Source organism: Microcebus murinus, chromosome 2 (genome assembly GCF_040939455.1).
Source record: "Microcebus murinus isolate Inina chromosome 2, M.murinus_Inina_mat1.0, whole genome shotgun sequence".
NCBI lineage: Eukaryota > Metazoa > Chordata > Mammalia > Primates > Cheirogaleidae > Microcebus > Microcebus murinus.
The window spans coordinates 27882369-27906595 of NC_134105.1; positions in this window are offsets into that span (position 1 = coordinate 27882369).

Consider the following 24227-nt stretch of genomic DNA (forward strand, 5'->3'; position numbering starts at 1 on the left):
CTGCTGTTTATTTTCTATGTATTGATTTCTACTCTAGTTTCCCTACTTCTGCTTATCTCAGGTTTAATTTGGTTTTCTTTTTCTAGCTTCTCAGGTTGAAATTAGATAATTGAGACGAGAGCTTTATTCCTTTCTACCATAAGCATTTAAAGCTAAAAATATCTCTCTAAGCACTGCTTTAGATGCATCTCACAAATTTTGACATATCATGTTTTCATTTTCATTTAGATCAAAATATTTTCCGATTTTCCTTGTGATTTCTTCTTTGATCCATGGCTTATTTAGAAGCATATTGTTTTAATTTTCAAATATTTGGGGAGTTTCCAGGTACCTTGCTTTGTTACTAGTTTTTAATTGAATTGTGTTTTGCTTAGACGACGTACTCTGTATGAGTCAATCCTTTAAAACATATTGAGACCTTTAATATCTCAATATATGGTCTATCTTGTTCTATGTGCATTTCTCCTGTTCTTGGACATTTTCTATAAATATCAAAAAGGTCAAATTGGCTGATGTGCTGTTTGATTCTTCTATATGCTCACTTATCTTCCGATTACTTTTTCTATCAATTACTCAAAGGGGGATGTTGAAATCTCCAGCTATGCTTGTGGATTTGCCCATTTCTTCTCCTAGTTTTTGCTTCATATTTTGAAGCTCTGTTTTGAGGTCCATTTAGTATTAGTACGTCTTCTTGATGAACTGACCCTTTCATCTTTATGATTGTGCTTAATAACATTTCTTCTGAAATCTACTTTGGCTGATATTAATATAGCTACTCTACCTTTCTTTGACTAGTGTTTGCATGGTATATCTTTTTTGCATTCTTTTAGTTTTAATGAATGTTTATATTCAAAGTTGATTTCCTGCAGACATCCTATAGTTAGGTCTTGCTCTTTTTAACAGTATGACAATTTGTGCCTTTTAATTGGAATATTTAAACTACATACATTTTTATGTAATTATTGGTACAGTTGGATTTAAGTCCACCATCTTATTGTTTGTTTTCTATGTGTCCCATCTAGTCTTTTTTCCTTTCATACTCTTTCCATGCCTTCCTTTGGATTGGTATTTTTTAAATATTCTAATAATACTATTGACTTATTAGTTATGGTTATTTTTGTAATGGTTTCTCTAAGATTTATAGTATGCAACAGTCTACCTCCCAATAATTCCATAGCACTTTATGTATAATATAGAACTTTTACAATAGCATATTTTCATTCCCTTCCTCCTAGTCCTTGTACTGCTATTGCCATACATTATATTTCTCTATATATTAAAACTATGATATAGAGATATAATATAATAATAATATAATACTACTATACATTGTATTATTTTTTTCTTTAAACAGACAATTATCTTTTAAAGACATTTAAAAATGATAACAAAAGCATTTTATATTTACTCATGTATTCATTCTTCGTAGCATTTTTCATTCTTTTGTGTATATCCATGTTCCTATCTGGCCTCATTTTCCTTTAGCCTGAAAAACCTTCCTTAATATTTATGCTGGCAACAAATTCTTTTAGCTTTTGTTTCTCTTTTAAAAAGCCTTTATCCTACCTTTATTTTTGAAGACTGTTTTCACAAGATATATAATTTTAGGTTGATGAGACTTGTTGGTTGATCATTTAAAGCTGTCACTCCCTTGTCTTCTGGTTAGTTTCCAAATAGATGTTTACGGATGCTCTTATACGGGTTCACTTGTACAAGATGTGTTCTTATATTCTGGTTGCTTTTAAGATTTTATTTTTATTACTGGTCTTCAGCAATCTGATTGTGATGTGTCTTGGTGTGGTTTTCCTTGTGTTTATCCTAATTAAGGCTTAGTGAGTTTCCTGGACCTGTGGGTTCATCAAATTTGAAAAATTACATGACAATTACTTCTTCAAATATTTTCCTGTCCACCCCCGACTCCTTTCTGAGACTCTCATTACATGAATACTACATGTCATATCATCCCACAGATGACTAAGCCTCTGTTAAATTTTTTTAGTTTTTTTTTTCTCTCTGATTGAATTTAGATAGTTTCTATTACATATGTCTTCAAATTCACTGGTGTTTTCTTCCATAGTGTTTAATCTGCTGTTAATCCCATTCAGTGAATATTTCATTTTTGATATTGTGTTTTTAATCCCTACAAGTTCCATTTGATTCTTTGAAAAAATCTTCCATTGACATCTTCGTTATATTCATGTTTTTCCTTAAATCTTTAGCATATTCATAATAGTTGTTTTAGAGTTTTGTCTGCTAATTCCATCATCTCCCTTATTTCCATTTTTGTTTTCATGATTGATTGTCTCCTGGTTATATGGGTCACATTATCCTGACCTTTAGATTGTTTAGTGATTTTTTTAATTGCATATCAGACATTGTCAGTGTTACATCGTTGAGTCCTGGATTTTGTTGTTATCCTTTAAGGAATGTTAAATTTTGTGTAACAGATAGGTAACTAACAAATCAGCTTCATCCTTTCAGAGTTGAAGCATTGTTATGACGGGTTTAAAATAGACTTTAGGGTTAGTTTATCTCTATTACTAAGGCAAGCCTTTTTGGGGTCTCTTCTGGAATGTTCTGTATATTTATAAGGCCTTTCCTTCCTGAAAGGTCAGAACTCTAACTCATCCTAGTTCTATGTGGATTCTGAGAATTGTTCAGCTTATAATTCTCTGTCATTTTTTCCTAGCCTTGAGTAGCTTAGGATTCAACAACAGACGTAAGGGGACTGCCATGCAGATATGTGGAACTCCTTTTCTGTAAATTATTTTCTGCAAATGATAGCTGCCGAAGTGTCCTTCTCTTTGATGTCTATCTTTTTCAATCAGCAAGATCTGGGTTCGCTTTCACTGAACCATGCTCCAGAAAAGACCTCCAGGCAGAAGTCTCCAGCAACTGTAGGGCTCTCCTGTTTGTTTCCCTTCCCCCAAGGATCACAGTCCTGAACTCCCAGTTGTCCAATGTTTCAAATTGGTTATTTTATATCTTTAGTTTCCTGGTTGTTTACAGTAGGAGGGAAGTCTGATCCCGATTACTCCAACATTGCCATAGGCAGAAGTTCCACTGCTTCTCTTCCAGGCATCCATGGAATATAAGCATGGATTTATTTGTTAAGCACCATGTTTCTTGCTGTGCACCAATGACAACATGCTACAGCCCTTTTGGTGCCAAATTGCACTTCTCTTCTAAATTACTGTAACAGCTTTCTAAATGCCTGTTCTCTCTGACTCCAGACTCACTCACTCCATCCTGCTACCAGACTAATATTTCTGAAATACCAATCAAATTGCATAATACCAAATCCACCGAGGGAGAAATGAATAAATACCTCTCTCTCCACCTTTTGCCTTATACTCTACGATAGGGATCCCAAGGACATACTACTGGCTTCTTAATTTTTTTGCCATATTTTTAGGAAAGTTATTCTCTACATTTTTAATTATAGTTTCCACAATTATTTCCAATAACAGAGAATGGGCTAAAAGGCAAATTATAGATAGCTATATTAACAGATACCACACTGGCCTAAGAATGGCATCTCCCTCTGGTGACTACAATTTTCTTTCCAAGTCACATTAATTTCACTTGTTTTCTTTATCCCTAGTGATGAGCCTCCTAAGATCTCAGGCAAAAAGGCTTTTAGCACGACAAAGCTTATCATCTTACAAGACATGTCCAGCCATATCTTAGCCTCTGCAGTAGACACAGCTTAAGTTCTCTCCTAAGAGACCCTTTAGCCCCTGTTCACAGATTTCTGGCATCCCAACAGAAATACTCAGGGATTTCTGAATCCTAATCAGGCTAAAACTAGGGTTCCTTCTACATGAAACAAGCCTTTCTTTTTCTTGTTTAATTCTTTATTGTCCTTAATTATACTTTGCCTGATTAATATTTTTAAAAATTAATTAAAAAATTAATAAATATTTTTCATTTGCATTTGTTTGCCTGATGCACTTTTGCCCATCTCTTAGCTTTTTATTCTCTTTTCTTAATTTTGTTTTAGTTGATTGTCTTGTAAATAGAATATAGTTGAATTTCATTTTTAATTCAGTCTGAGAATCTTTATATTTTAATAGGAGAATTTTATACATTGATATACATTGTCATAACTAGTTATTTTGTCTTTTCCCTCCTGTTATCTTGCTATTAACCATGTTGGGTTTTTTTTAACCTGTCTATTGGTATATGGATTTTATTTTCTTTGAATTTATTTTCTCCAATGTATTAGAAGATAAATGTTGGCTCTAATTTCACTATTAGCGACTCTGATATTTTTCAAAATTAGTTCTTAATTTACATTCTCCTGATTGTCAGAATCAAGTGTAGATTGGAATCTTTTGAGATCTTTATATTCAAGATCAGTAATGAAGCATGCTTTTACTTTTTTCTTCCAACTTCACTCTTCATCGTTGTTTTAAATAAACCTAGGGTTTTAGAAACAGATTATTTCATTATATTATTCTTGTTTTACATCATGTAAAATTTTTCAAAATAAATGCTGGGAATTTGGACAACACCTAGACTTTTACCAACTATTTAGATTTATCTTCCCTGTTCTGGTTGCATCGTTCTCCTGTAGACTTTTTAGAACATGACTTATCCAACTTGAACCTTTAATTTCCTTCACATCTGCCTCTTCTGTGGGACATGTTCAGGTGCCTTTTGCTTAGCAATTGTGGCATAGAGTGTTACTTGGCTTCTCATTCTCTGGTTCTTCCTTATTAACAGAACCCTGATTTTGATAGTATAGAATAAGCACTGCAAAAGAAAAACAAAAACAAAAATAACCACATTTCCCACTGCCGTCTGCACACAGGGTAATCAATGAAATAAAAGCCAAAGTTTTAGGCAGGTCATCTTCAAAGTGGTTGACTTCATTGAAAACACATTTGTTTTGCCTTTCTCCCCTTCTTCTTTCTTCTTTCCTGGAATTGAGACATAACAGCTACATAACGGCAGCCACCTTGCAGCCATGAGGTGACTTTGCGGATGAAAGACACACTAAGGATGGTGGAAGAGAAAGGTGGAAGGAACCTGGGTCCCTGGTGACACTGTTGTCCTACTGCTGGCCTTGAACTACTTATCGCTACACTTCATGTTACACGAAAGAAGAATAAACCTCCATATTAAGCTACTCTTTATTTTGACCCTCTGTTATTGCAGTTAAACACAATTTACAGCTTTGCAGAAAGAATGGGAGGAGGTGCATTGTAGATTGAGAGAACAGCAAGAGCAAAAACACAGAGACGTGAAGATGCAGTGAGGGTCAGGGAATAACAAAATGTCCAGTGTGGCTGGAATCCGGGATTGTGGCAAGATAAAGTCACAGAGGCTATCCAAAAAGGTAGATAGGAAGGCATGTTCCAAATCTATTCCCCTCTAAGAAGTAGGATACATTCCAAATCCTCTTATCTGCCACTCAAAGCTGTTCACCACTTGATCCCCACTTTCCCAGACTTACTGGCACTTCTCAGGCACAGAAGGCCCCTGACTTAGGATGGGTCAACTTTATGGTGGTGTGAAAGTGATAAGCATTTGGTAGAAACCGTACTTTGAATTTGAATTTTGCTCTTTTCCTGAGCTAGCAATATGCAGTACCATACTCCGTCGAGAGGCTCGGCAGTGGCCGGGGGGCCCAGCTCAGTCACTTGGTGGTGGGAATAAACAACTGAAATTCTACAGTGTTCCACGTTGCCAGATGATTTCACCCACCCATAGGTGAATGTAAGCATTCTGAGAAAATTTAAAGTAGACTAGTCTAAGTGATGCTGTTCAGTAGGTTAGAGTATTAAATGCATTTTTTACATACGATACGTTCAACTTACAATGGGTTGATTGGATGCAACCCCAGGAGTTGAGAAGCATCTGTACTTGGAATTCCAAACACATGGAATCACTTGAAAGTGCTGGAATTCATGAATGTTTTTCATCTTTATACCTTGGTACTTGCTTTTCCCTTGTCCCATCTCTCTCTCTGACTAGTGGGTACTCGGCACTTTAGATGAAGCCTAAGATTATCCCTGTCCCTGTCTCTCCCGTGCCCCAGCAGTCTGGTGTTGGCGTTTGTCCTCTGGCTCCCCACAACTTTCCACTGCTACATCTGTCAGAGAGCAAGAGATCGTACACTCCATTCGGAGACTCACGTATCGGCTCTACTTCGAGATCACAGGCTTCTAAAGAGTAAGAACTCTCTTATATTTAATTACTCTGCTTTGCAGTTAGCAGAATGCCTGCTACATACCAATGCTCCATAGGTGATTGTTCATCAGATAAATAATTGAGTGAATAAACAAGATGAAAAAATCCCGAATGCCAGGTTAAGGAATTCAGCCTTTATCCCGTGAGCTGTGGGAGGTGGCAGAAGGAAAAGGGAAGCACACATGTAGTTTTGGAATTTTGCTCCCGTGGCCACTATGAAAGGGAGGAATGGGAAGCAGGGAAAGCCCAGAAGTGGGGAGACTTGTCAGGACACTTAGCTGGGGCAGCTCCTGGCAATGGTCCCTGCGCTGTCGCGAAATGGTTAAGGTGGCCAACGCACACGCCTCTGCAGAGGAGAAATTTCCCTGTCCTTGCCTAAGTGAATGGCTGGGATTAAAGTGACAGCCCACCTTAGTGATGGCGGCATAATTGGTTGTTCAGCTCTGTCCTTGTCAGAGCACTGACAGTTCTGCAGATGCCCTGCTCAGCTCTCCAAAGGTTAGCCTCAGCTGGTGCAGCTGCTCATTAATCATTCCTCCCTGACAGGCCTCGGTGCAGCCCACAGCTGCCACGCCAGCCCCCACAGTCCCCGCCCCACCCGGCCAAGCGGGAGGCAGTCCGAACCCCGCCCCCCACCAGGGAGTGGTCCCCACATGGGGAGACACACAGTCTGGTCCCCTCCACTCTGCTGCTGCCACTGCCCAGCCAGGAACACCAATAAAGGAATTTCCCTGCGCTCCTGTAACTCCCTCTTTCCTGTAACTAGGGTCTGAATCATCTTTCGAGCTCTCCTGACTTTATCTGCTTCTCTGCTCCAGCGTCACAGAAGCTCCTTACAGAGATGAGGGCAACCCTTGCCCAAGAGTTCCAGAAAGAAGAAGGCCAATGGATCTGGGCTACTCCTGTTGAGAAGAGGCAGGACTTGGCTTAAAGCTGGAATCCTGGGTAGAATGTGCATCACCTCTAAGCTGTGGACTCCACAAGCTGTAAAAGATGGCTATGAACCACTATTTATGACTCAAAACAGGACTTGTGGATTTGTGCATAGGCTGGGTCTATGCCCAGAATATTAGGGAAAGGGCTGTCCTTCTGGTCCTCAGGGCAAAACAAGGCAGAAACTATCCCTGGGTTCAGAAGAGACCAGCCCTCCCCTTCCCTCTCCTTTTCTCTTCTCTTTTCCCTTCCAAAATCAACATGGTAGCCTGAGCCCAGGCTGGTGGTAGGGATTCTAATCAGACCAGTGAGGTTGACGGAAGGCTTGAGGGGTCCAGGTAAGTGGGCAGAAGAAAGACAGAGGATGGAGCCTGGTTGGGCCAGGGCAGAGACTGCAGTCTGGTTAAGGAACTGTGACCAGACGGGAGGGTGAGGTTAGAGTTGGGGTGATGTGCTGACTAGAAAAACCCTTTGCCCATGCCTACTGGACCAAAAGTATGAAATGCCTTTTTCAGCATCTGCCGTCAGGCTGCCAAATTCCCCAGGACCCCTTCCCACTTTCCTTTCTCTTTCGTTTTCATTTTTCCTGATTTTCCAGCCCCTAATTTTGGCCCTAGGTTTCCCTTCTTCTTCCTTTGCTGCCTCGTTTGCTGCCCCGAGTGAGTCAGATCTTGCTCCCCCATACACCAGATCCAGGATTAGGAATTCCATCACAGTTCCCTGCCCAGCCTTTTTCCTGCAAGAGTAAAAGCATGTTCCCAAGCCCCAGGTCTCAGCTCCAGGGCTGCCAGTTAGTATGTGCACAATGCAGGAGTCATCATTTCCCCCCATTGATTAGCTGTCCACCCGCAAAGTTTCCAGAGGAGCAAACAAGGACGCTGGGAGATTAGCATTCAGCTAGTCTTTTGGACTCCAAACCACAAACACTCGCATTTTCACGTCCGAAGGTCTTACACACAGTCAGTCCAGAAACCAAGAGAGTGCAGGCTGAGCCCCCTCACACTCATACCTGGATAAATAAGAGAACTTTCCCCAATGCCTCCTAATGAGGATGAGCCTCTCCCACATTTACCCAGCACACTTGCACATACATCATTCAGCTTAATCTTCCCAATAGCTTCTAAGGGAGATAAGATTATCCTCAGTTTACATTTGAGAAAACAGAGGATTAGAAAGGATAGATGACTTGTCCAAGATCCTATGGCTGGTATACAGCCCCTGGCACTCAAAGCCAAGCCCTTTGAATTTGCAAATCCGACAGCCTTACCTTTCATTATGCTGCTGCCTAATGGGCTTGCTAAGGCTTCAGGCTGAGGCTCCTGCCACTTAGGGCCAGGTAATTCTTGTCGTGGGAGCTGTTCTGTGCCTCGTAGGGTGTTTAGCAGCATCCCTGGCCTCTACTCACTAGATGCCAGTAGCACCTCTTTCCCACCTGTGACACGGGGAACGTCTCTAGACATTGCCAAAAGTCTCCGGGGACAGGAGGCCAAAATGCCCTGTAGCTGAGGGCTGCTGCTTTCTGCCTGTCCACTCTGTGGCACTCTTCAAATGTCCTCCACCTGTGGAAGGGACTGACATAGCAAGGTCAGATGCCTTTGAAAGACTGGCAAGGATAATGAAGAATGAGAAGGGCATCTCTGAGCAGAAATTCAGAAGACAGATATGGGGGAGGGTTTGTTGAGAAGTTGATCTGACCCTGCATCTTTTTATCTGCCAATCTCTGTATCCTCTGAGTCATCAGTTCCCCCGTCATATGTCTCTCTACTCACTCTGCAGCCATTCCCTGGTTTAATGCCTGTGCAAGGCACCAGATGGGAGAAAGAAGTTACCACTGGGTCCTTCCCACAGTGCTGTGGAGGGGACTTGGAAACTCAACTCTGCAGCAGGAGCCTACGTAGCTTACGCAAGTCTCTGAGCTCTAGTTTCCTGAAACTAAGGCTAACAATAAGTTCCTTGCAGAGCCATAGTGAGGACATATGAGCTAACGTATGTGAGACGTGCTTTATGTGCTATACAAACATTGGCCATTACTATGGAGAATGTTGGACAAGTATAAAAATAACTGCAATAATCAGGCATTAAGTGTTTTAAAGGATACAAAAGAAATGGGCAAAAGATTTGAACATGAACTTCACAGAAAAAAATGCAAAAGGCTAATAAATATAAAAAGGTATTCAAACTCACTAGTATTTAAGAATATGGAAATTAAAACAATAAAATGCCATTTGTTACCCAGCAGATAGAAAAAAATGCAAAATATTTACATTCAACAACTAAAAGCAGGCGAGGATGGGAGGAAACAGGCATTCCTTTACTTCACTGATGAGCTACATCCCTACATCCTGTCTGGAACGTAATCTGCCGGTGACTACAAGAATTAAGCATACCATATCCTTTGACCCAGAAATCACACATTTGTGACTTTTTCCCCCAGAAACAAAAGCACAGCATAAAAAGATATATGTATAAACATTACAGAATGGAAAACAACAGGGAAAAGATTTGAATAAATATATGGAACTTGAAGCCATTAAAATGAATTAGATATATGTGAATTGGCATGGAGGAATGCCCATAATATATTATTAAGTTTAAAAAAGGTAATTGTGTATGTGCAGTACGATCCCATTTAAATAGTAGAAGAAGTACCCTTTATATATGTGAACATAGGAATGAGGGTGCTAGTGTGAGCATAAAGAAAGACATTGGAAGATGCAGACAAAACAAAACACTGGTTACCAAGAGGATGCTGGGGAGAGGGAGATGTTGGAACGGAAAAATAGGGGAAATGTTAACTTTTCCCTTGTATATTTGACTTGCTATAATGTGCATTTTGCTTTTGTGATGTGAAAGGATTAAGGCTCATAACGAAGGAACAGGAAAAGGGATGTGGGACTCAGAGCAACAGAGTTCTTCCTGCATGGTGGCTGAGCAGGACTTGAAAGCATGCATAGACTTAGGGCCTCCTGAAATTGGGGGTGGGAGAATCAGGCCAGAGCCTTGGAATGAGAAGTCCAAATGTTAGGCCATGGATGAGCTTCCACGGGTGCAGGGCAGCCGGGAGGGTACTGCCAATCCAGCCAGGCTGGGCTTCTTCCCAGACAAGAGAATGAACGGCTGCCCAAGGTCCAGCCCTGGGCGCTGCAGAGACGAGGACAGGGCAAAGCCATCATCATCCTAAACTCCATAAAGGCCACACAGTGAACGAGTTTGAACTTCGAAATTCCACCCAACAAACAGCTCTGCGGAGGGAGCCTTTTCCCCACCCGCCATGGATGGGTGCTGGGGGAGAGGAGAGAAGGAAATCGCAAAGGCAGTTGGAAAACCTTCCTGCTCTGTCTTTAGTATTAAAGAAATGCAAAGGTGATGAATTAGGCAAATTGGTTGATGTCAAGTCGTATCCATCAGAATGATTCAGAGCCTGGAATGAGTAATAGTAATGGGGAATAGCTGTTACTAAGAGTAACCAAATTAGCATTATTGAAAAAGACAAAGGAAAGCGGGCAACCAGCAGGCACTGCAGCCCTGAGCCTGCCCTCGCCCCCGGCTTCTGCACGGAGCCCACCCTGCAGCTGGGGGCTGCTCCTGGCCTGCGGGCTGGGGCTTTAGCAAGATCAAAGGACACTCACAGCCACTTTCTCAATGGATTGCATGCTAAGCTGGCTAGTGACACTGTCACCATTTCACAGCTAGGGATCCTCGGCTCAGAGAAGTGAGAAGGTCCACCCAGTGTCACGGGGCACATAGCCGGTAAGTTACAAAATCTAGCTTTCAACTCAGGACTCATGAATCTTAATCTAGGACTTAGGTCCCTGTACTTTCTACAGAACCTCCATTCTTAAAAAAAAAAATCTACTTTTCTCTCCAGCCATTAGCAGTAAAAAGTAGGGAGTAGGTGGGAAAAAAGGTGGGTGGGGAGTAGGGGGGGGAAGGGAAGAATGTAAGAAGAGCTCAGCCCCACAGAACCTCCCTTTAGGCCCAGACCAAGGTGCCTGGGTGTGCTGGGTGTGTTAGGATGCTTGAACTTTGGCAGCCTTTGGAGCGCAAGGAATCCTGCTCTGTTCCAGGTGACCCTACTGCAGCTCCTGCCACAGCTGATTGGCCAGGGGCAGCCCCTGAACCTTCAAGGGCAGCTGGTCCACAGGTCAGCCACACTAGATGTCTGGGACCACAGTCCCTCTGTATCAAGAGCTTGAACAGGGAATGAAGAAAGAGGATGCCAGTGGCTAGCAGGGCCATGGTGTGCAGCTCGGTGTATTTGTTTCTGGGGCTGCCATGCAAACTACCACACATAGGGTGGCTTTGTTAGGTAGATAGCAGGGGACCTCTGGCTATCCTAGGGACAAAGGTGGGCACCTTGCCTTGGTGCTGCCTTGAGCAATTGCCCCACCTGGGGAAGAAGAACATGGGCAGGCTGTGCCCCATCTTGGTGCTGCTCTACCTTAATCCTGCCCCAAGCAATTGCCACACCTGGAGCAAGGAGGAGTGACCCACCAATCTGCAAAAGAATTCAGGGAATTCCCCAGCCCTGGGACCAGACAGCCCAGGCACAGTAGGGTCTGGAAAAAACGACCTCAACCTCGTGTAACCTAAAGCTAATTATCATGTCGTTAACTATCCATTAAAGTGGTTCAATGGTGACATTTGAACCACCAGGAAGGCCCAATCCAGACAGTATAAAACAGGACCCCAGAGTATAAACAGACTCTTGCTATGACAGGGGGCCCATTCGTCGTCTATGGCAAACTGTGGTGCTCGTATCTTACTTTTTCTCTATATATCTTGCTCTTCCTCAATAAACCTTGTTTTTAAGCTTCTTACCTTGTTTTTGGTGTGTCTGGTCATTCTTCAGCCAAGAGCACACCAAGAACTGAGATTGCTGACCTGACAGCCTAAAACAACACAAACGTATTCTCTCATAGTTCTGGAAACTAGAAGTCTGAAAGCAAGGTGTTCATCTAGGGAAGACTCCTTGCTGGCCCACCGGCGTCTGGTGTTGCCAGCACTCAACCTGGTGTTCTTGGCTGGTGACTGCATCACTCCAGTCTCTGCCTCCAGCTTCCCATGGTCATCTTCCCCCAGTGTGTTCTTTGTATGCTGGGTACACACTTTGTATCAGTGTGTTCTTTGCATCTCTATATCCTTTCTTATAAGGACACCAGTGATTGGATTGGGGGCCCACCCAAATGCCCCATGACCTCCTTTTAAAGTTGATTACATCTGCAAAAACACTATTTCCAAATAAGGTCACATTCACAGGCACCCGGAGTTAGGATCCCAATATATCTTTCTGTGGAACACAATTCAGCCCACAACCCTGGGCCACACTAGTATGGTAGGGGAAGCCCAAGGACAGCTGCCTCTGGGCCCCCAGAGCTCCTTCAACTTCAAACTCCCTCCAGCTCCAGCCTCAGGGTCCCTGGGAGAGCCCCACTTCCAGATCTGTAGGTCCACTATGAACCGCCTCCCCTTTGATAGTGGTTATTCCTTGCAACCAAAATGAGCCATAAATCAAACTGGATTTAATGTTTTTTCTCCTATAAATTTGCTTAATTTTATATTAAACCTCTAAAAGAATTAATATACTTAAGAGGTTCCTTTTGTTGAAAAGTAGAACATTTCTCCCATGTGTTGGCCCAGCCTAATCACTGTGATAATTTTTTTTTTTTTTTTTTTTGCTGAAACAGCCACCTCCTGTCACTGGGATAAACCAAGTATGCCCAAAACACACCAAGGAAACCTGAATTAGAATCACTGGTGCATTCCTAAGAGGACCTTGTTATACCCCAGAGAAATCAGACTAGAACACGGCATTCTTTTCACAAGCCTTGAAAAAGCTCCCTCCAGTGGGGCTGGCCTGCCTGAGTCATCGCTGTGTGGGAGGGACTGGTGCCAGCTGTCCCACCCACCGGGTTTGGATTCCTCTGCGAAGTCACACTTCATGCAAGTCAAACAGTCCCAAGTTATGGCTGGGATCCTCCCTTCTCTCTCCTTCCCAGCCATCCTCATCCTCCATCCTCCCAGGCAATTCATGCCCTCCTCCATCCCGAAAGTTCCCCTGGGGCAGAGGCCCTCAGGTGGTGCTGGTTGTAAATATCCCGCCCAGAGCGCCAGGAGGAGGGACAGGAGGTCCTTGCACTCTGGAATGATCAGCTTCCATGACTGTAATTATGTAGATTCCATAGACCACCCATATATAATTATATAAATTCAGTGTATGTCTATTAAGAAGACTGGTGTGTGTATGTACGTGTGTGTGTGTGTGTGTGTGTGTGAGAGAGAGAGAGAGAGAGTATGGGGGGATTCCATGGCCTAGATCAGGGGTCCTCAAACTATAGTTTTAAATAAACTATGAACAAATTCCTATGCACACTGCACATCTCTTATTTTGAAGTAAAAAAACAAACGGGGAAAAGCACCCGCATGTGACCCGTGGGCCATAGTTTGAGGATGCCTGGCTTAGAGGCTCACAAAAGCTTTGTATCTGGACCTTCCCCTGACTTCACGAGGCCCTTGCAGCCTAACTGAGCACCCCTGACTATGCCCAACATCTTGGAAAAATTTCAGACCTGATTCTTGCAGCAGCCACTGCTCATTCCCTTCCTGTGATCACTGTGCTTTTGTGGGCAAAATACACAAATCACAGCACTTCCCCTTTACAAGCTCCCGCCTCCTCCCTATTCTTTTAGGTCCCTGCTAACCCTCACTTGCACCCTTAGCGTCCCTGCCTCCCTTGAAGAGGTCTGATCCCGAGCTCTGGCAGTAGGAACTTAAGCTCCAGCTAAGTTCAGGACTCAGCACCAGTGTCGCTGTGTTAGTCAGACCCTGACCTTGTTCCCCTGTTTCCAGGTGGGCTGCATGCTTTCAGCTTCTAATTTTTGTCTGAGTCCTGTCTGCTCCCACAGAACCTCTAAGACTGGGGTCCAGCTTGTTTTTACTATTACTTTCTCTCTCAGGGACTGTGGTCCCAGCAAAATTCAGATCACAGGCTGGGACACTGCCACCCTCCTGCAGAGTGGGTCACTTGGGTGGAGGGGAGTGGTGGTCACTCAAGTTCTCCCTCCCAGCCCTCCCCAACCTGCCAGCCCTGCTCCAGTGGCCCGGTGTATGCCCTGCTGTTTCCCAAGACAAATGAATTTCATGACATGTGGCCAGCGCAGAGGTGAGTTGTCCTTGCCGTCATTTCTGGACTTTCCCTCAAAGGAACCCAGCACTGAACACACAACAGCTGGCTGTGAAAATGAGTAGAAATAAACAGGGAACCCCACGCTGTTAGTCCAAGGTTTCTGGACCTAGAAGGGCCCTTAAAATCATCCAGCCCAATGCACTATTTCACAGATGAGAAAACTGAAGCCCCCCACTCTAGACTGGGCAGGAAGGCAAGATCAGGGCTAGAGACGTATCCATCGTCTGCGTATGCTGAGAGCTACCCTAGACCAAGCATTAGAGGTGCAGCCTCTGCCCTTCGGAAGCACAATGTTCAGAGGAGGACAGAGCAGAGACACAAGTGCCATCCAGTAGAGGAGGTGCTGGGATGGTGGCGGCACATGACGGACCGTGGGAGCCGGAACAGAGGCCTCCAACTCTGGGAGGAGCCAGCGAAAGTCTACTGGGGGCCAAGGAAGTGCGGTCTGCACCGTTGAGACAGTATTTGCCCAGCTTACAGTGAATCCAGTGTATCTCACCAAACTATTAATACTTATGGCGACAGATTGAACCAGGGAATTTGTTATGAAATTGCATATGGGATGGTCTGAATTTGATGGCATATAAATAGTAAAGGGCTTAAGTTTTCTCCAACCACTACCTTCAAACATGCTCTGCCCGATTTCCCCTCCAGGCTCTGCCCCATGCCGTCTCAGGCAGAACTGAGAGCTTTCCTTTCTCTTTCAGTCATGAGAGCATTCTCTGTAGGTAGTTAAGACTTATTTTCAGGTATTAGAAAGGCCAAAGCTATCCAAATAAAAATTGCTAAAATTGAAACTTCAGTCTTGCATGTGACTCAAAGCCACTTCCCTTCACCCAGCTCAGGACTCATCCCTGGATCTGAGGAAAGGGTGTGGCCTACTGGACACCGGAAGGGGTGTGGCCTGCTTGACATGGAGAAGGGGTGTGGCCTGCTGAGCATGGGGACGGGGGTGTGGCCTGCTGGACAGAAGAAGAGGTGTGGTCTACTTTTTCTCTCCTTGCTCCCCTCTCATCTTCATCCCTCTGCTGTTCTTGGCTACTCAGGAATGAAGGCAGGTGGAGTTGGGATTGGAAGGAAAGAGTAGAAGTCCTATATTTAACGTAACTCGTCCTACAGTTCTCTCTTGGCCAACACTGGTTGGCTCTGATGACCTCGCTGTGACAGGCCGTGAAATGCTGGCTCTCTCACTAGGAGGCCCCTCCGGGACCCGTACCCTCCCCAGCCTCCTGACATGAGCAGTGTGCCCTCTAGCTGACTTCTCACAATTTCCTCATGCCACAGGATGTCTACCAATGACATCCTCTTGCCTGGAAGGCAGAGCATCTTCACTGCTGAGGACCACCCGAGCCCAGCTGTCCTCCACAGCATCCACTTCCCTCCCAAGATACACGTGCCTCTTTGTCACGTTCCACGATGACGTGCAGGTTGTTCATCCGTTGTTCTACCTCTGGCCTTACAATTGCAAAAGAGTCCAACCACCGCTTGCCTTCAGAACTCACCAGGCTCCAGTTTCTATATTCACGTACACTCCAGGGGCCGCATGCCAAGCTCTCCAAGCGCTCTCCTACCGTGTCTCACTTCCAGGCCTCATCGGGTAGGCTTGGAAGCTTCTGCAGCTCAGCAGTTGTCTGGCTGAAGAATGAGATGTCCGAATGCACGTGTGGCTCTTGGAAGGGCTGCCACTTGGCTTGGGGTGGGGAGACACCCTCTCCCCCTATCTTCACCATGGGGCACAGAGGGAAAAGGCACCGCTTTCCTCACTAAGCCAACAGCTCACTCTGCCTCCAGATTTTCTCCTTCAATGAGCTCTCTAGTTCTTTTCTCTCTCTATGGGCTGAAGATGGGTGCCAGGGAAAAGACTGGGGTCTGCTCAGCCCCCTTTCTGGAAGCTCCACAGAGAGCATCTAGCAGCAACTGTTTCCATCTTTGGTGCTTTAGCCAACATTTCAAGAGAGCAGGAAAGTCGGTTCAGCACCCTATTTCAGTTAGTCATTGCTTTTGTAGATGAGTGTAATCGGTTTAATTTCTAGACTTGAGAAATCGCCCAGCCCAACTGCCCCCATCTGCACATGTTGCAGAGGAAAGCCTGAGGCCCAGAAGAAGAAGAGCCTGGCCCAGAAGATCAGAGACGATCCCCAGAGGCCCCGACCTGAGACTCATGCTCCAGCCCCTGCTTCCCCCCACCAGACCAGCGAAGCATCTCTCTGTGCAAAGTGTGTTCAGCACAGTTCTCTGTTTACTAAAAGTCAAGGCTTCTGGAAAAGCCCAAGGTCTGCGGCCGTGGTGCCGACTAGGGGCTGGGGGCAGGGAGTAGATCTCTGGCTCCAGGAAAGGGAGCAAAAAGCTAATGCCAGGCAGGTCAAGAGCCCTAAAGGGGAAATGTGACAGTAATTAAGGAGGAAGCTGGCCTCCCCGTCCTGGGTCTTGACCACTCCTAGGAGTCTCTGTCGAGGTCACTTGAAGCGGAAGATCATATCCGGCCAGACACTGGAAGCGCAAGCCCAGCAAAGTGTTCAGGACAGTTTTATTCAATTCCCTGTCCATATGGAAATGCCCTCCACTGAACGCTTTGGAAGCCACAATTGCATTAGCCGTCTGGAGCTCCCATAAGCTCAATCAAGCCATAATCAAGGATCTTCTGTGATTGTCCATTATCTGCCTCTCAGCCAGAGAGGCACGTTCTTGAGGGAAAGTGATCAGAGAGCTGCGTTCCTGGCACTAATTACATGCTAGCCTGCATCTGTGTCCCTCCCGCGGCTGCCAGGAGCCATTGTGGACGGCCCCGGGACATCTCACCCGCTTCTGCGCAGGTGACCCCGGGCAGGCTCGGCACCCAGAACAGAGTCCGGATTCGGCTTCCCACCCAGATGAGGTCTTGGCGGTTTAAATGTGACTGTATGTTTTACACGGACAGCACCCCTCAGCGCTCGGGAAGGGGCTACTGCTGGGTCAGCAGATAATTCACGGCAGGAGCCCAGAGAACATCTGGAGATGCAGCAAAAACAGCCAGATGGGCACCTCGTGAGGTCGGCAAGGACGGGAGGCAGCGAGCGCCGGAGGCATCAACTGGCCCCGCCAAACAAAAGGGCGTCCTTTGGGGTGGGGAGGATAAGCCCTGCCACCGCCTGGTTTCAGCTGCTTTCTAGCAACATCCTCTCTCGTGCCCCATGTCATGTGTCCTCCGCTCCAGCTGAACCGGCCTCTATGCCCAGTCCCTGCTGCCTGGTTGCTCGCTTGCCCCTGACACTGCCAGCGCAAACTCTGCAGCACGTTTCCACGTCCAGCCTCCGCTGCCATGGCTGCTGCACGGCGCTCCATGTTCACCCAAGCGATGTGGCTTCTCCCTGCGCTCAGCTCCCGCAGCGACATCTCTTCCCGCACATGTCAGTCTGGGCTGCTGCCATTGTGTCCAGTGGACTGAGAACGTCTCAAGAACAGGAGCTGTCTCCAGCTTTATTTTCCTTTAGGAAACATTTTTTAAAAGCACACGAAAGAACAGACAACAATAAACTTATGACATGTGTACCTCCTGCCAGGAAAAATGATTGCTAAATTTTTATCACACTTGCTTCTTTTTAAAAAAAAAAAAACAAAAACAGAAAACATTACAAAGTTGATGTCACCTGACCATAGCTGTTAAAAGAACATAAAGCTAACAAGTGGCCCTAGAGCTGAAGTGTATGAGCTCAAATCCTAGTTTTGCCCCTTATTAGCCAGTTGACCATAGACAAACTTTTCAACCCTGCTGTGCCTCAGTTTCTACATCTGTGCCTCAGTTTCCACTTCTATAAAAATTATGGGATGTTGTCATGAAGATTCAATGAGTTAATCTGTGTAGAAGTCTTAGAACAGGACCTGCCTGGCCCATAGTAAGTGCTCCGTAAGTGCCGGCTGTTAGTTCATCTTCCATCCCTGGACCCACTTCTCAGTGCTCCTCTCCAGACCCCTGACAGAGGCAACTGTATCATAAATTGAGTATATAGGTTTTCCATCCAGGCTTTGTGGTTTTACTTCCATATGTATATGCCCATGAAAAATATATAGTATTTTTCGTATGTGCTCTTTCATTTTACATAAATAATGCATTGGTTGGTGTCATTTGAGTTGCAACTGCATAAAGCCCAACTCTAACTGGCATAACCTTTGGGGAGAATGTACCAGCTCCCACACCTCAAAAGTGTAGTGGCAAGGAAGCTTTCCCAGTTCATCTGATTAGCAGCTCACCAGAGTCATCAAGGACCCACTTCCTGTTGACTCCTGGCTCTTCTTTCCTCGGTGTCAACTGTATCCTAGGGCCCGTTCCTCCTCACAGTTGTAAGAAGGCTGCCAGCGGCCCTAGGACTGCGTGCCTTGTTGTGCACCTCCAGGGAGAGAGGGATCACTCAGGAAGGGCTGTAAGAAAAGTGAGGAAGCTTCTTTCCCAGTAGCCCCAACCATCTTCTCATGTCTCACGGCCTAAAAATGTCTGTACATCTCTGAGGCAGACACTGTGGCCCCAGGGTGGAATTGCGTTGGTAAACCCTGGCCTGGGACATGCCCCCTGTAAGGGGAGGGCAGAGTCAGCCTCTCCCAAGGCACACAGGCTGCACAGACTGCTGTGGATACTTGCACAAAGTTATATCCAAAGAAGGGGGAATGGATGCTGGGAGGCAACGAGATGCTCTGTTGTTCTGCGTGCTTCTCTCATGCAGTGCTTTGCTATGTTTTTGAGATCTATTCATGTGGTACATAGAGACCTAGTTTATTCCTTTTAAAAGATGAATACTATTCTATTATATGAATAAAGCCACATTTATTTGTCCATTTCCCTATTGATGGATTTTAATTGTTTCCGTTTTGATTTCTTTGTATTTGGTACTGCAGACAAGGCTGCCATGAACAACTGTGCACGTGTCTCTTATGGACTGTCTTGGTCATCTTCATGTTTGCCTCTGACTTCTCTGGCTGCCAACCGGTGGGCTGGCTCAGCAAGCACGTGTTGAACGAATGAGTGAATGAGAGAATGAGTGAATGCTCTTATGAGCTACTGAAATGGTTATTACAGGATGCTGGTCACAGAACCTACAATGCTAATGTTCAAATGGTGACTTTGATTTCACAGAGTAGCAAACAAAGGCTTGGAGAGGGCTAGTCTGAAGCCACACTGTGAGTTTGCAACACAACTGAAATTTGACCCCAAGTTCATCGACTCCAGGCAGCTCTTCACTCCACTCCGTGTGTGCCCTATTGCTCTGGGCCACTTGCACAGTTCATTTACCCAAATTCTTTTGCTCCTGTGATCTGTGAGTTACCTGCAGCCTTGCATGGGCTTCTCTCCCTGCGCAGAGTATGAGCTCCCCATGGGCAGGGCACAGGTCTGACCCTTCTCTATCAGCCAAGAGCAAGGCAGCGTCTAAATGTGTTCCGGGCTTTCCTTACTGAGGCCTGTCCTGAAGGACAGTGGCCCAGGGTCACAGACCCTCTAGTAGGAGGAGCCACTAAAGATCTTCTGGTCAAATTCTCCAGCAAGGACCACTGTTACACATCTTCCAGCTCCTTCCTAGAGAAGTCATAAGGCATAACCCTCCCGTGGTGGGCACTGTGTTTTGGGACAGTGCTGCTTGAAAGCCCCACCTGCCTCTAACACCTACTCAGTGCTATCACCTGCCTTCTGGAGCCACTGAGAATAACGCCAAATCCATTTCTTGCGCGTCAGTCTTTCAAATCCCTGGGGGAACTTGGGTCTGTTCTTCCTCAAGGAACAAAATCTCCAATTCCCAAATCTAACCTGCACAGAATGGTTTCTACACACACACACACACACACACACACACCTTATGGTTTGGTTTGTGAAAACAGAGGATCATCCCTTCCCTTGCTCTGACCTCAGTATGCCTATCCATGACGCCTGAAATGCCCTTGGCTTCAAGGCATCCCATGGTCTCTCCTACTGTCAGCTGCTCCTGAACTTGCAGTCACCTCACACCCCGAGGCCTTCACTGGCACAGCTGGTATCTTCAGTCGCTGCCACAAAAGCCAGGGCAAGAGCAAGACAAAGAGCTGGGAGTGGAGGGATGTGACAGTGTGCTGGGTACACAGGAAGCCACAAGAAAAATGGATTGACCTGGAACATTGATTTTACTGGAAGATTTGTCTAGGAAGTAGGTGGAACAATACAAAATCTCCTTTAATAGCAAAATAAAATTGGATATATTATAGAGTAGTATGCCAAACCTGGATTCCTTTCAAAGATAAAACACAAAAAAATTGTATTGTTGTATAGGAAGGAACCATGATTAATTCATTCATTCATTCCATCTTTCAGTGGAATTCTTCTATGCCAGGTACTCTCTGTTCCAGGCACTGAAGATACACAGTGAAGAAAAAAAAATATTTTCTTCATGGAGCTTACATTTTAGGGAAGGGAGATAGAAAAAAAATCCACAATAAATAAATAAAATATATGCTATGTGAGATGGCAATAAGAGGTATGGAGAAAAATAAACCAGGGAAGGAAGGGGAATAGGATCTTTGGCAGAAATGTGTGAGTGGGCATGCATGTTTAGAGGGCTGTAATTTTAATACAGTGGCCAGAATAGGCCTCCTGAGAAGGTGACATTTGGTAGGAGCCCAAGGAAGGGATGAGAAAGGTCCTGAGGGCATGGGAGTGAGCTACGGGGGAAGGAGCAGATTGGGGTAAGAGTTGACAGGAGGTCAGCTTCAACCTGATCTGTATGAGGGGCCTAGGGAAAATCCAGGTGGGATCCAGAGAAAGTTAAAAAATGTGGAGCTCAGAAAATAACTCTAGGTTGGGTTTGAGATAGAATCATATAGTGGTCAGCAGAGAGGAGGTAAAACAACACAAGAGAAGGTAAGCCTTCTACAAGAACCCAGGGCATGAGTTGAAACTAGCAACCCATGGACTGAATCTGGCCTGTGCATATGTTTTGTTTGGTCTAATCATGGGCTGGAATACAGACGTTCAGAGCTTAGGTTCTGGAGTCAGACTACCTGGATTCCAGATCCTGCTCAGCATTTACTAAGTGTGCAAATGAAACAAGTTAATTACTTGATTCCTTAGTGCCTCAATTTAGCTATAATAATAGTACATTTCTCACAGAATTGTTGTAAGAATTCAGTTAGTAAGTTCATGTAAATTAATTAGAAAAGTGCCTAGCTGCTATGGTTTGAATGTTTTTGTTCCCTCCAAAAATTCATGTTTAATCTTAATACTCAATGCAACAGTGTTGGGAAGGGGGGTCTTTGGGGAGGTGTTTAGGTCATGAGGTCTCTACCTCATGAATGGATTAGTGCCATCATCAAAGAGCTTGACAAAGGGAGTTTCTCCCTCTTGCCATTTTGTCTTCTGCCACATGAGGACACAACAGGAGGACACAACGTTCAAGGCGCCATCTTAAAGGCAGCCCTTTCCAGCCCTCATTGGCACCTGATCTTGGACTTCCCAGCTTCTAGAACTGTGAGAAATAAATTTACGTTCTTTGTAAATTACCCAACATCAACTACTCTGTTATAGCAGCACAAAACAGCAGCTTTACAAATGTTAGTTGTTGGTATTATGATTATGATTTTGATTGTGATCATTAGATGTTTCCTTGGAGCAAACGCTTTCTAGATTACCCAGTCCCTGTGGGACAATTTTGTTTATTCAAATGACTTGCTGGTCTTTGTCAGCATCTGAGATTGTGATCATTGCTGTGAAAAGAGAACAAAGATATAAGTTGGGGGTTGACTCTAACTGATGGAGCTAAAGACAGAAGCCTAATTTTGACATTTAGACCTTCAATCCATTTAGAAATTTATTGATGTATGGTGTGAGGCAGGGATCCAACTTAATGGTTTTTCTCCCCATATATCAAGCCAGTTATCCTAATAACACATACGGAATCATCCACATTTTCCCACTGCTTTTAAATGTCACTTTTAATATAATATCCTCATTTTTAAATATACTTGAGCCCATAGCTGGATTTCCTAATTAGTTTCATTGATCTGTTTATGGGCTCCTGAAACAGCAGTACAACTCCATGAAGAAGGGGTTATTTTATACCATCATTGTATTCACAGTGGTAGAACAGTACCTGGCACACACTAGGTACTTTGATATTCGTTAAAATGGTGAATAAGTAAATATATGTGTTATTGCACTTTTGAAATTTTAAAAAATATCTGGCCAGGATATTTTTACTTGGCTTACTTCTACTAAACTTTTATAAAACACTCAGATCTGGACTCATGCCTTTGTTTACCCCAAGGAACCCAGAGTTCTAGGGCCAGTGAGTGGGGAAAGAAATCAACAGAAGATGAGGATGGAGACATAGCAGAGGACTAGCACGAAGGGTCTTGTGCCCAAGCCAATAAGATTAGACTTCACTCTGTTAGCCATGAACAATGCTGTGGGGCTGTAAGCAGGAGAGAAATGGTCAGATGGATGATTTCAGTAGCCTGAAACCCCTACTGTGGGCCCTGGGTGGGTGAATTTGGGGGGACAAAACTGGAGATGCCTCAGCCCTAGGCTAGCAAGTGGTTGCTAAGAGGAATAAATGGATGTGAGAGCTATCTAGCAGGTAGAATCAACAGGCTGCAGAACCTAATCTGATTTGGGTGGTGGCAGTAAGAAAGAAGGAGATGAGATTGGCCTCTAGTCGCCTGGCACTAAGGGAAGAGTGGTGCCCTGTACTCAGCGGAGACTCGAGTAGGAGGCTGGGTTTGCGGGGAAGTGCAAAGCTCTGCTCTGGGACTTGGGGGGTTTGAAGAGCCACGGGTCCTGTTTAGGATGCAGTTGATTTTGGAGCACAGAGTAGAGATCCGGAGATAAAGGTTTTCAGGCCAGTAGAGGTTGAAATCACGGGTGTGGATGAAGCAGCCAGAACAAACAATGTGTTGTCCAAAGATAAACTGCACAGAGGCCATCGTTTAAAATATGTTTATTAAGTGCTTACTCTGAACAGAGCATTGAGCTAAGTGCACTATATTCATTATCCCATTTAATTCTCACCAGCAGCTATTGTCACCTCTATTTTAGTGATGAAGAAACTGAACCTGAGTTTAAACAACTTTTCCAAAGTCTCACAGCTGATAAGAGGCAGGTCTGTTTCCACGCCATGTTCGTGCTCTTAAGCACCAAGGGCCCGTGCTGCTGAAGGCTGTCTTCCCAAGACCTGCTCTGAACCCCACTTCTGGCCTCCAGCTGCTATTTGACCTGGTCCCCAGCAGCAAATTAATTTCACAGATTCAGGGCTGAACACCCAGCCCAAGGTGAGCTACTCTGCACACACACACCCTTATTTTTAAACAATCAGATACAGCCCCCAGATCTCCCCCAAGCTCCCCATACGATCCAAACCGAGTTGCAGGGCTCTAGGCAGGAAAAGAGTTCCTTACCAGCTCTCTGCCTCATCGCCCTTGAGATTGGGCCCCCGAGGACTGTGCTGGCACAAAAGCTGGCCGCTGGTAGGAAGGGGACAGATACAGATACTCAGTAGTGGCACCCTTCTCTCCCAGTGACCCACAGCCACCTGCCTCACAAATCGTACAAAATCACCCAGGAGCATGCAACCTGCTCTCTTTTGCATTCTATTTAATAGATGCAAATGCATGATTAATATTTTCCTCCACTGATTCTGATTTCATTCTGTTAGTGATTATACTGATGGCAACAGTTGAGGGGATTAAAAATCCTGTTTAATTTGAGTTAGATTTTTTTTTTTAACTTTGCTGATAAATTTTAAATGTCAAGTGCTTTGGTGCCTTCCACAAGATGCAGAGGCCAAATGAGGAGGCCAACAGTAGTAGCGGGGAGCTCGGAAACAGCTCAGAGAAAGTGGGAACTTAACCGGGTGACCCATATTCCTCACAGCTAATGAGAACGAGCGGGGAGCTGCTCACCAGTGGCTCCCGAAGTCCTAAT